This window comes from Empidonax traillii, unplaced genomic scaffold, assembly GCF_003031625.1.
Source record: "Empidonax traillii isolate 1590-97213 ecotype Southwest subspecies unplaced genomic scaffold, ASM303162v1 scaffold303:size634589, whole genome shotgun sequence".
Lineage (NCBI taxonomy): Eukaryota > Metazoa > Chordata > Aves > Passeriformes > Tyrannidae > Empidonax > Empidonax traillii.
The window spans coordinates 494,940-508,260 of record NW_020955496.1 but is presented as its reverse complement, the minus strand read 5'-3'; the positions used below and the strand labels follow the sequence as shown (position 1 = coordinate 508,260).

Sequence of the window (13,321 nt, the reverse complement as noted above, 5' to 3'; positions counted from 1 at the left end):
AATCTTTGAAAGGAGACACGGGAATAATGTCAGCATTTTCAGAAAGGAGAACAACACTCAAGAGTTCTGAAAATGCTTCAGAGCAGCTTCCCAGTGGGGCTTTGTGAGGAGTTTAAAGAGGCCATGTGAATTCACAGAAGGGAACTGGGTTGCCCTTTGTCCTTTCAATCAGATAGAGAATTACCTTTCTCCCAGTGAGCAAATAAATTGCTTTAGGAGGCAAATAACTAATTTCAGGGGAGAGAGCAGCATTCAGTGCTGGATTTCAGTTCCTGTAAGAAGCAAGCACTACCTCCAAAAATCTTAAGACTCTTTTAGGCACAGGCTCCAACATATGGCTGTTGGCATTTCAGACTCTTGTGTAACTGCCAGATGACCCAAAATCTGATTGCATAGGTGAAGCTTGAAAATAATCTTATAACCTCCTACAAACAATCATTGGCCTTTGAAGTAATTCTCCTGACTCATGGCACAAGCAGAGGGCTCTGAAAGCATGGCCAAAAACCAACCCTTGTGAGTGCTTCAGAGGCAAGTGAGAGTCCTATCTTTCTAATGGGTAACAGGGGTAAAATACGTCACTGTGGAAAATGAAAGTCCTAGAATGACAGCACTGACATTTTTGAGACTTCTTGCAGATGAATCCCATGTGGAAAGGCAGCTGATCATGATATCCATACCAAACCCAGGAATTTAGGCTTTGGAATCAGCCATGTATTTTACATGTGAAATGAAAAAGCTGTTCACTTTCAAGTTTTATAATATTTGAACCCATCCCTGCCTGACACGCAAAGTCAAAATGTGTATGACCAATGGCTGAAAAATATATTATTGTGTCTTATGCAGTCATGAATGATGATTGCCTCATACCCTAGAGCCTTAAAAAATATGATAATAACATTTTTATTGGGTACTGTAACTATTATTTCAAGGAAAGAAAGGATTATGGGGAGAAAGCATGGAGGGAAGGGCATTTTCAGCAAAAGCAGAATCGTTTTTGCACATGTCTGTGTACTTTATAAAGATGACATGAACATTTAAATTCCTGTTGTGGACTTATTGTGTTTGATCAAGGAATGTATACTGGTTACTTGCAGTAATGTGTTTACCTGCCAGCTGTCAGCAAGGACATGAAGCTCAGCACAAACCAAAATTTAGTATGAGGGATAGATTCCTCTTCTACCTTTATCTTTATTCATTTCCATTTCTTTTAAGAAGCATTTTATCATGTTCTGTTTAATTGAATCTGTTTAATTGAATCTAATTAATGATTTTCTTTTTTCTTTTTTTTTAATATTCTATTATGAATTCAAATACATAGTGGCATCTACAGGCTCTTTTCAAACCCGGATTGAGGCATACCATGCTTGATGAACCTTTAAATAAAGACTTCTACTTTCACTGCTGTTTTAATCAGGGAATATCTATTAAATAAGAGAAGAAAACAGAACACAGTTTTCCTTCAGTTGTGCTGGGTTGCCTGAAAGACAGAGATGGAAAATTGTGTTTGAAATCTTTTTGTGTAAAACTAAATAAACTGAAAAGACCTATTATGAAAATTTTTGGTATGAGACTGTTCAAGGAAAGGAGACGTGAAAAATTTCATTCACATGCATCTTAAATGAAGATAGATTTTGTGATAAAGCTGTTGAAGCAAGAATATTTTACCCTCTTTTAATACTTCACCTTTGTGAAGGAAGTTCACGTATATGAAATTTGGTAAGAGTTGAGCACTTTTTCAGATTGTTTGAGACAGAAGTCAAAATAACTAACAGCTACTATTATATGTCAGCAATACAGTTGCTGGGTATGCACCCACACACAACTGCACTAAGTCTTTCAGTTATGCATTTTCCCCCATATTCTAGGAGAAATAATACATTATAGAAGGCTCTTGTTGCTCAGATTTCATTTAAGCTTTTGCAAATTCAGGGCTTAAAGTGTCTATAGTCTGGCATGCTAACCATGCATTTTCCTGGACTTTTGCAGATTAAAAAGAAAGATTTTTTTTTTTTTCTGAAGTAACTGGAAAAGCCAAAATGTAAATTGCTGTATGTGGTAGCAGTGCTTGTGGAAGCAACAGTTCACACATGTAGTAAGCAGATATCCATTTGAAGTGTTTGGTGTGTCTAGTATCTACAGAGTAACAGGTTTCTATGTCTCAGTAAAAATTCTGATATCTAATGCATATTCTTTTCCACTTGCTTTCTTGCCCACTGTCAATTTATAGCTCCAAGTAGTGGAAATTGGCCTTTATCAGTGGGTAGGACAGGAAGACTCTTTCTTTCCTCTTAAATTTGATATACTTATCTGTCTGCTTTTGTTTCTACCTTCACTATTTTTTTCCATTTGAATTGAAATGTACACTATTGTTTTAACATACTTACTTACAAATACTTTTTTATTTCTCTTAAAACCATGACTACTTCAGTTAAAGGTACCACTTCTGCAGAGAGGGATAGTAAAAAATAAAAAATAAAAAAATTTTAAAAAAATCTTCTGAAGCAGTTCTTATACAGTTGACAATTTCACGTGTTACATGGATGTTCTGAAAGTTCAAACCAACACAAATTCAGTAGTTTCTGCAGTCCAAGGAGACCATATATAGCAGTCAGAAAAACAACCTTAAAGCAACGTGGACAAAATCCAAATCACTATGACAGTTCTGAAGTGTGAAGCAGAAGTGAGTGCAGATAGATCTACTGAAAAAGTCTTTCAAAGGTAATGCAGTATATGTGAAACTGACCCAAAATTTAAGACATAACCTGCTTTGACTTTTCTTTTTTCCTAATATATATGTTTTCCTCAGCTGATAACAAATTTTTACGGGGTTTGTTCTGCCTCCCCAACCAGTTTTGAATTTGCCCCTGCACCACCTTTTCATTTCCAACCAAGTGCTTCTTCTCTCTTTTGCTTGGACCTAATTTTCTGCTTGAAAACAAGCCAGGTGAGACAGAGTTCAGATGCCTGTTTATTTAAAATGCTGAAACACACAGTGTGTCATCACTTCATGCGTCAGGCACTGCTCATGAACAGCAAGTGGAGTCTTGTGGAGCTACTCTCAGGTAACATACTCAAGCTACTGCACTCAGCGTGGTGATTTCTCCTTAATGCAATGCTCAGCCTTCCTTCCCCTCCAGCAAAGTGGAAAAAGGATGAGAATAACACTTGCTACTTGTTCAAAAAAAAAAGAAAAACAAAAAACAAAAACAACAAAAACAAACAAACACAGAAAGCCCCAAAACAAAGACATGTAGCCATTATTTCTGCACAGATAAACTTGTAAATGTGGAAGAGTAAATCCCAGAGACTTGAAAACAGGAAGGCAAATGAAAGTACTTTGAGTTTTAGAAATATGCTATTTTATTTAACAGCTTTAAAGGTGTGTATAAGCTCTCACAGTTTAGCAGAAAGCATCTCTTCCATCAGAAGTAACGTTGCTGTCATGAGCACCAGTGTTCAAGGCAAAGTGCCCAGATGCTCACCTTGGCTAAGCACCTGGGGAGGGCACAGTGAGCAACTCTGCCAGTTATTTTAGTTAGGGCAGCACAGCAGTTGGAGATTAGGTGGGTGTATGAGCAGTTTGGGGGACCTGGAAGCTGTGCTGGGAATAAAATTGGTTCTATGTCCTGTGCTGACAGCATGTTGCTTTTTCCTGTGGCCTCACAGTCAGACCCAGGCTTCTTTGTAGTAACCAAGAGAACCAGTGGTTGGGGTAACTGTGTGGGCTGCCTATTCAATGCACCTTTTCCCTCCTACCCTTGGATGTTTCCTTTAAGTGGCTTCTGCTTGGATTCTGTTTAACAAGTTGGCTTGTCTATAAGAAATTATTTGCTAAATCTAAATGCAAGTTAATATCGTCATTTATGGGGGATTTTCTTGCTGTATCATGCAGTTTTACAAAACTATGAGATAGTTTTTCATTACCTGATATTTTTTTATTTAACATAATAGAAACATTTGTATTAAGGTCAATTTAAATACTTTTTATAAGAAATGGCATATAAAAGTGGGTTGTTTGATAAATAATGGTGACATATTTCCTCAAGATCAAAGAAACTAATGCAGTTATTCCTTTAAAATAACTGCATAATTATAATTACATGTTGATTTTTAATTTATTCTACAATTTCAAAACAGCATCCAAACTGAAGAGAAGTTCAGGTCCCTTGCTTTTCTATAGTCATTGGCTCTAGTTAAGGGATTGTTTAGGAACTGATATGCAATATGGAAGTTAATCAACCTGAGAAGGTGTTTGCAGTAATTTTATTGGTAACACTGAAAAAATTAATCATGGTTTTAAACCAACTTCACCCAGTTCGATAAATTGTTCCAAGTTGTTAAAATAACCATAGTGGTGAATTTCAGAAGACATTTATTTGAGTCATCAAGCACAGGCAGAGGTATCCTGCTGTACATATGCCTCCAAGTGCACTAGTTTTAAAGGTGTGTAAATGCTGATGAGGGAGGACTACAGACTGGGATAGTTCCGAAGATGTAAAGCCCTACACCTGAAATCCCTTTTAAGGGCTCAGCTACTAGCCATGTAATGACTGAAAACATTAGAAGGATCATAGTTTCAGACTATTAAAATTCAGTGTAATAATTTGGAGTAAAGCTAAGCTTGAAAAGTCATCTGAGACCAACTCAAAGTCAATGCTTTACAGGCAGCCAAGAGCAAAAAGAAAAGGGGAGTGAGTGTAGTAGGCAGTTGTGTGCTGTCCTGCGCTGATGAGGAGACAAATGGGAGCCTTTCTGACAGGGAGGTGCGGTATTGGAGCTTCCCTGATTAAAAGGCCAGGAAGTGTGGCTGTGAAGACTTGTGGACTAAACAGAAAAGAAGAAATTCCTGTGTGGGGAGTGTGCTTGAAGAGGGGAGGGAGGCATAGGGCTTTATGCCACATTTAAAAATGAGAATTCTATTATTTTGGAAGGTGTATCCAAAAAGGCTTCTCAAAACAAAAAGAAATGCTGTCCCTATTAAGTAAAAAAGAAGTTTTATGGGTGACTTTGGGGCTTGAATTTCTGTGGCAGGAATTATTATAATTATGTGCTGAGTACCAGTGTATTAAATTGCTGATTAAAAGCTGGGTTAGTTTTCAAATGATGGAACAGAGAGCAGAAATGTTATTCTTTGAAGTTGGAGAAAGAAGAGAGGTTTGTGTAGGTGTTTAATGGCATAATGGTGTGTTTGCTAATAAGATTCTTGCTAATTTTAGTGCTATTACAGCAAGTGCTGCAGTATCCACATAGGAGTAAGAATAAGGCAAAGAATATTGCCTCCTAATGTCAGCTGCTTTGCTCTGAATCTTATGGGTATTTTGGATAGGCAGGATATTCAGAAACATTTGCCATTAAGAAACACTCTAAGAAACAAAATTCATAAACAACATGTATAATTTTAAACTAATTATTTTTTCCTTTTTGTTTCTCCCTCACTTCCTTGTATAGACAGTACCTTTCTTTCCCCTTTCATCTTTGTGTGTTGACCACTTCCATTACTTTCTTATTTCTGCTGAGGCTGGTAAGCTGCTTTGATGCATTCAGCAGTCAAAAGTGCAGTTCTGTGTGCATTTGTGTTGGCTGACTAAGCAAAATGAAAGAGGCTGACTGTGAAAGTGAAAAGGTGATTTACACTGGTGTCATAGTGCGGTGCAGTAATAAAACATAGGGATTGTTGGACACACATTATATTGTACAATTATACAATTATAAACAATATAATTGGAGGCAGTTGAGCTTGAATGCAGCAGGCTGTTATTTAGCAATCATCTCTTTCAAGGCTCATTAAACGCAGATTTATACACAAAATAAAAGGTTTTCTCTATAAAGGCTAACTATGTAGTGGCATTTATTCCCCAGAATGTAATACATAGATCTAAAGCTGTCAGTGTTGATAATGGATTTAGTCGGTGATTGTGAATGAAGTGTTTCAGCAGATATGAGATTCCCAAGCCCTTTGCCTTTATGTATGGTATTATTTCTGAGACTTTCTTTGTATATCTGTTTTGGAAGGCTAAAGAACCTGCACATACAGTTATGATCTTAGATTGTGAAACCTGGCAAGCAGAGACGCTACAGATGGTAAAGTGTTCTCAAAGATAACAAAGATCTCTTTAAAATAATCCATATTTAGTCTTATTTTAACCCTTTATAGTTTTATAACTCTGAAATTATGAATGAGTTTATGGGGAAGAAAATTAAGAAGCTAAAATATTTTGTTGCTGCTATCCCTAGGCATTTAGTTTCATTACCTGATATAAGTTTTTATTTAAAAAACCCAAAATTATAAGAATCTTATGAGCAAAGAAGAAAAGCCACAGAACTAAGAACCTTCCAGGATGTGGAGATCTACAACATGTATAGTGATCCAATCTGACTCAAACTTTTAACAGCTGGCAGAAGTTTGGAGCAGAAATCTATATTTAAATATATATATATATAAACAGAAATTTAGACGCTTAAATATTTTTGTTACTTTTTTGAGTATCTAGAACTCCACCTGACTTTTAAAGTGGGTTGTTAAAGAGCAGTATAAATAAGGAACATTCTTGAAGAAGAGCCTGCAGACCTCCTCTCTGAGTTTGGCTCGGTGAGAGTACAGCTTGGCACCACGAAGTATCTGGCCCACATGTGCTCAAAACAATTTTGTGTTTGTTGTCATTTCACACATGAATTTTTAAATGCTCATGGCATTTTAATGCTGCTCCTGGCATGTCATCAGCACCAATCTCATTTTGTAATTCTGTGTGGTGTGTTTAGTTTTCATTCCTTCTTTAAGTGATTCACAGGAGCCTGATAGATTCAAGGCTCCTATGGGTTTCATCATTCTTCTGCACAATTGCTCTGGCATGGTACAGGTGCTGCATCACTGTTTCCAGCACGTGGTACCTGACTTTAGCAGCTCGTGGCTGTTGGCCTCTTAATAAGTTTCTGTATTTTGCATCACGAGCTTTCAGTTTGCTACATCAGAAATTTGTCTGCACAATAATTGCATAAATTCACTTATGATACTGGAAAATGTTAATATAGTATGATTAATTGTAGCTAAATGTTTTGAATGTATGTAAATCATGTCTTTAGCAACTGCATCTTAGTTTTAGCTTTTGGTAACTGTGATGTAGAGCTGTGTTTCACAGCTGTTTTCTGTCCCCCACTTCTGCCCTGTTCGCTCATTTATCTAAATGTGTTAACTCACAGTGTTTCTCAGAGTCACATTAGTGAATTAACAAGGTCTAGCTTCTTGTAACACCATTTTAAAACTAATTAGTCTTTTTTAAGTTTAGAGATAAAGCATTCCAAAATGAAATTCAATGTTTCTTGATAAGGCTGATTTTGTTTACTTTTTATAAAAATAAAAATAAAATTAAAAAAAAAGTATTTTCTAAGGAAAAGAGGGAGCATATAGCAGTCTTCAATGTCTCCATTGTAAAATGTTCTTACAACATTATAACAGTAGTTTGATAGGTTTTGGGGGGGGGGGGTATCCTTCATGCAAATCTACACAATCTAACTAGGCAATCTCTTATCTCTTACGTTTAGGTAGTTGATTTGGTTTGTGGGATTGGGTTTTCTTTTGCAGAAGTCCATAGATAATGAACCTCGGCTGGAAACAGCCTTGGAAAAGCTTGCACTGCTCATGTTTTTTCTGTATCTTCTGAGTGCACAAGGAGTGAATAACTCAGATCCCCAAACTTTCAACTCCTCAATTCCATTGAACTCCTTTTTAAAAGAAAATACTGAGTTATGTTAATCAGCACTGCCTTTTTTGTTTGTATCTAAAGTTCTCTCCGTTCAGATAAATTCCCAGTGGTCTCCTGGTGCACTGGATGAAAGAAGTAATCCTTATCTAGTGCTTTACAGCATTTCATGGCTAGAACACAGATCAGTGTGAAAATTTGTCTTGGTTGATCACTATAGTAGGGTATGCAGTCTTGTATGATGTGCAAAAAATTGAAGTTAGAATCTAAATCAAGAGCTCAACTTTCCACATGTGTTTTGGGTTTTTTGTTTCAACTTTGAGTTACTGTCTCCTTATGCACTGTAGCTATGACACAGGAATTACTAAATCACCCAATAGGGTGGCATAAAAGAGGCAGTGTCATCGGATTTCTCTTAAAATTCATGTTAGCAACATCTCCTTGAGGTACCTGGTCCCATGAGAGCCACAGACAGGGTGATCTCCACCCCAGGGATCCCTTATTGTCTTTGCTTTGCATGTCCTTTCTATGAAGGGTAGCATTTTATTGTCTAGGACATCTAGTTTTGCTCTGCTTATCCCACCATGACTTGCTTATTGGGAAGCTCTGCACAGGACCAGAGCGGTGGCTGACCAAGCTTATGTCTTTAGAGACACTGTGATATCTGAACTGTTACTGTTACTGTCTTGTCTCAGACATTCAGGAATAATAGCTTAAAGTTGAGGGTCTTTAAATTGTCATTTGAGGGAGAATAAAATAACACATATGCTGTAAATATAAAACAACCTTAAGAGGGAGAAGGAATAACACTGCATGCCAAATAGTTTGTATCACTCACCGAGTAATCAACTCTTTTTTGAAGCATTAACTCTTTTAAGAAATTATATGTTGCTTTGTGTGAATTGCATGTTTACCTTCTCTGACAGTTCAGTCCAAAGATAAAATGTTCTCTATTGTAAACAGCCATATTACAGAAAAACACCAAAGAGCACATTTAATAGGATTCACTCAAGGACCTTTTCCCTCATTAGTATTGCACAACTGTGTGTTGTGCACTGTAAGGTGATGGTCTTTTGAAAGAAAAAGCAAAGAGAAGGTTGAGTCATGAACTCCATCTTGATCTAAAAAGGAAATAGTACTTAATTTCTGTGCATAAGAAAATACAATACTTGAAATTAAAAGAAGTGTTGTGTATTAAACTTACTGTGTGAATTTTCAAGGTAATTTTTTTTATCTAGATAGACATATGTATCTATGCTTGAATAGTTTGCTAATATATTTCTATTATGCTGAGGTTGATACATAAACCTTCCTCTAATCAAAAATGCAAATAAAGGCACCATAGGTTGAAAACAAAATGACTAATATTCTTAAAGATATTAGGGATCTGAAAGTTTTTAAAAGAATATTTTTCCCTTAAATCCTTAGCAAATGGATTACAAAGATTAGGTAGATACATGAGTGTAGATCCTGCCACTCGCCTTTTAAATGTTTTGAGATCCTCATAGGAAGAGCTGTGAAAGCCCTTCTCACTCATGTCTTTTCCTAGGGCAGAGCCTGCTCAAATGCCTGCACTACCCACTAAAGTCCATGGCACTTGTGCACCTTCAGAGAAATGTAGAGAGAGACCCTTCCGAGAACAGCAGGGGATTGAAGGAGCTGGTTTCATTTCTGGCTCCTAATAGTTTCAAAGACAGAGATTTGATTGCTTCCAAGGACCTGATGCAAATACTACTTCAAGGGTATTCAAGCCAGAGGAAATGTAAAGCAAAGAGAAGTACAGTTCACAGGGTTGGGGGCAGAGGATCAGCTTTGAGTTGTTTGTTTGAAAGCAGTGGATACATTTAGTCTGAGCTGCAGAGCATTGTCCAGCTGGCTTGAGGCTCATCTCTTTTAATTATTGAAATGTTCCATAGGAAAATTTTGTAATAGCAAACAAGTGATGCAAATCAGAGCAAACGGTTTAGTAACTCTTCTCTCCTATGAAGGTGTAAGTGTGTGACAAGGAAATTTGCTGGCAGGAAATACTAGAAACCTGATGATCTGCATCTCTTTCCTCTTCATACCATGCAAGCATGTGTGACAGTATTATTCCTGAGGAAGTTTCCTGATACAAGCAGCAGATTGCTGCTTTTTTCCTTGCAGCATGTAATGGTGTTAGTTTTTACTTTCTTGTTTGTACTTGACTGTGTGAAAATGTGGCTCATCACAAAACAAACCATGGAAATAATCCCCTCTCTCAAATAACTGACTTTTTTTCTTTTTTTTTTCCCTCTTATATCCTAAAATATCGATGAATGTAATTCTAGCCCAAGGGAAGTAAAAGGGATATGCAGGATATCTTTTGCCATTCAAGTACTGCTACAGCTCCTAATCAAGTTAGTGGAAGTTCTGCCACTCAACTGACTAGAAATGGGATTCAGCCTTTGCTTACTGATCTCATTCTGATGCAGTGGAGTTTCCTGTATCCATGTGACCAAGGGAAAAATAGGAAGGCCCATGTTAATAGATATTGCATAAAAAAATCAGTATGAGGTGTCATAGGTTGAACGGTCCTTACTTGCATATTTCTTTTTAGCTCAGTTTGAAACAAGATTTTTGTGCTACTTCAGTGGAGTCAGTGAAACAATTTAAGTCAGTAATGGTGAATTCCTGTTTTAAGCCTTGCTTGGGAGGTAACTAATATAGCACACTTACAGTTCTGTGCACCAAAAGATGTAGATTGTGTATTGTGTCATCTCAAACTCACAATTAGCTAATAAAAATTAATATTATATTACTGTCATGCAAGTAGAGAGTTAAAGCTTGTCCTGTTTTCTTTTCAAGTATATTAGCATTAGGAATATATTTTACATACATTAATGAGTATTGGGCACCTCTGACTTCTGCCTACTTTCTAGTGAATGCAGGCTGCTAGAGTCTTGTTTGCCTTGCTTTATAGATCAAGAAATTCCAACAAAACTGTTCAAGATTTCAGTTAGGTTGCATGAGTATAAGAAAACCAAAAACTTGACAGCTACAATTTTCAGAGAGATGCTTTTATTAAAATGCAGTTGTTATAATGGTACCTTTGGCAGAAAAGAGTCCCCTAATTTCCCTGACAGTCCTTACTATTTCTTTCCATTTCCCCTCTTTTCCATTCCCTTCTTTTGACTTTACTCTGAGAAAAATAAAATGTATAGAAAGGAGAAAAGATGAAAAGCAGAAGTAAAGGAAGAATAGCATGTTTTGTTTTCTGGTCTTTGCAGATTTGTTCCAAGGGCACCATAAGAATTTGTCAGTACCAATTTTTAACAATCAGTAACCTTCACGGGTTTTTATACATCTCTCTGAGATACTTCCTAAAACTAAATGCTGTACACCTGTGAACATTTTATAAGTATTAAAATAATGTAGGGTACTGAGTAGTAAATCTAAGTTATCTGTAAGTATTTGAATTGTAACAGAAAATGAAAACAAAGTTTTGGGACTCTAAGATGTCTCTAGTGCTAAAGTGCTTTTGGTTCTTCCTCAAAAAAATTAGTGACCTGTTAGCTTGTTCTAAAGAGCGCAAGATTTCATCACGAGTGAAAATGTGTTGCTTCATATTCAACAGGTCAAGTTTTCTTTGGATTGAGGCAGAACTGTGGCTCATGGACGTCTGATGTGATAGGTAAGTTGAATCTGACACATCTTTTTACATTATAACCACATGAAAAATATTGATCTTGATTATGATAATGTAAGTGCAAACTGTGGATGAATGACCTTTCTTATTTTGCATTTCCACTGGTGGTAGAGAAATGAAAATTTACCTCATTTCCATCTCTCCTGAATGACCCTTCAAAAACAAGGTTTAAAAAATTAATAATGACCTTTCTATTAAGAAACAATATGCATCAGGAGATACAAAAAAAAAGTAACTTCAATGAGCCTTATTTCTTGAAATAAGATGGTAAAATATTTTGCTGTGAAAAAGGATATTTGGGCTTATGAGTTCAGAAATTCTGGTGTAACTGAGGCATAGCCCATGTGTTTGTAAAAAAGGTATCCTAGCATGTCATTAGTGCACAAAAGAGAGACTAAAGTAAGGGTAGAGTTTTATATTGTGGTGTTTTTGCTGAATTTTATTATTTATGGCAATTGCTCAATACCTAGGGCGTACATCTGTAGACTTGTTTAGTTTTTTAATCCTGAAACAGTGATGTGACCAAGTTGGAGTTTTGCTTAACCTGAAGTATGTGAGGCTGCTCCAGTTCCAGAGAAGCAGTGAAGAAAACATGAAAGGATTTGAGTTAAGCTTGTGTGAGGCTCTAGAAAGCCCTTGTCACAGGGACATCCACCATGGAAATGACTCCTAGAAGGGTTTTGACAGTCAGAAGCAGGTAGACAAACCGGAGTGTCCTGCACTGCTTGTTTCAGTTAAACATATACATTGTGGAGAAGTGTATTGAATGGTATAGGTTGATCTGACAAATAAATAGAAAATTTCTTGTGCAGTAGAAATTTCTAAGTATACAGAAAAAAAAAAAAAAAGGAAACAACATAACAATATTAGTTTGCCATTTCTGGAATCCAGTTTAGAAGACTCCTTAATTATGTAATTTTTCAAGTGGCAAGGTAACTTTTTCTGAAGTAATCAAGCCAAGATATATATTCCTAGTAGGATTTGGAGTCTTTTTTACAATATATGTTGTTGTCTACATTCACTTTTTTATGGCTAGGATTTAAAAATGAAGGTAGGAAAAAAAGTCAGTGCTTTCTCTAGTAGTCTGAACATAATGATAAATTTCTAGAAATTTCATGTTGATACTTCAGAGTTTTCTTTTCATGATGTTGTGTAGGAGAGAGTTTAACTCCTTTCAGTCTGTTTCAATTCCTTCTCTTCTTTCAAGGTAACGAATATGTTTGGATTTTTTAACTTGCATTTTTCATTCATTTTGATACAAAAGCAGACTGGTAGCACCAGACTAACACTGGGATGATGAACTGGCAGTAAATTTAATGACATGGAAGGTAAAATATGATAAATATGATAACATTTTTAGCACCAGAAGAGTTTACCATTCAGACCTATGTATCACACATAGGTTAAGCAGTTTCTAAGATGTCAGTATGTTGTGGTTTATAGTTCAGAAACTCGTCCTTTCCTAGATAAAATGAAACATTGGTTTTTGTGTGTGTAATACCTTGCAATTAATTATACAGGCAGACACTTAATGGGGTCTGAGCATGAATGCCTCAAATGGGAGGTGCATTCATATTGCACAAGTGCTTGAGAGAAATTTGTGTTGCAGGTGCATGTTATGTTAATGTGATTGGTAACACTGGATCAAATGGATATCTTTTTCCATTGCTGTGTAACCTTTTATTATGGAGTGAATAAATCCATTCTTTCTTGTGGGAAGCAGAAAAAGGAAAAATAGTGCTGCAGAAATATGTGGATCTTTCTTGCTTGCAGAAAGGGAAGGATTCATCTCAGAGGAGAACACTCCGTGAGCTCACCTTTTCAGCAGAGGTTTTCTTCTGTGTGTGTGTGCTTGTGTTTGTGAGTATCTCTTCTGTAGCATAAAAGATCAAGGTATTTTATAAGTAGATCTTTCCTTAAAAGAGGCTGTGCAGAGAGGATCATTTTTTCCCTGAAT

At 36.3% G+C, this 13,321-nt stretch overlaps 1 protein-coding gene across 15 annotated transcripts in view; it reads left to right on the top strand.

Annotated features, from left to right (window-relative positions):
- Nucleotides 1–13,321, top strand: part of LOC114060994 (poly(rC)-binding protein 3-like) — a 401,074-nt gene that overhangs the window by 79,773 nt on the left and 307,980 nt on the right. For 14 of the 15 annotated variants that reach the window (XM_027890950.1, XM_027890949.1, XM_027890945.1 and 11 more), the window contains exon 2: nucleotides 11,293–11,349. The exons of the other annotated variant lie outside the window; for it this stretch is intronic. The gene's annotated coding sequence lies outside the window, so the exon portion shown is untranslated. The remainder of the gene's footprint in view (nucleotides 1–11,292; nucleotides 11,350–13,321) is intronic. 15 annotated transcript variants of the gene reach the window in all.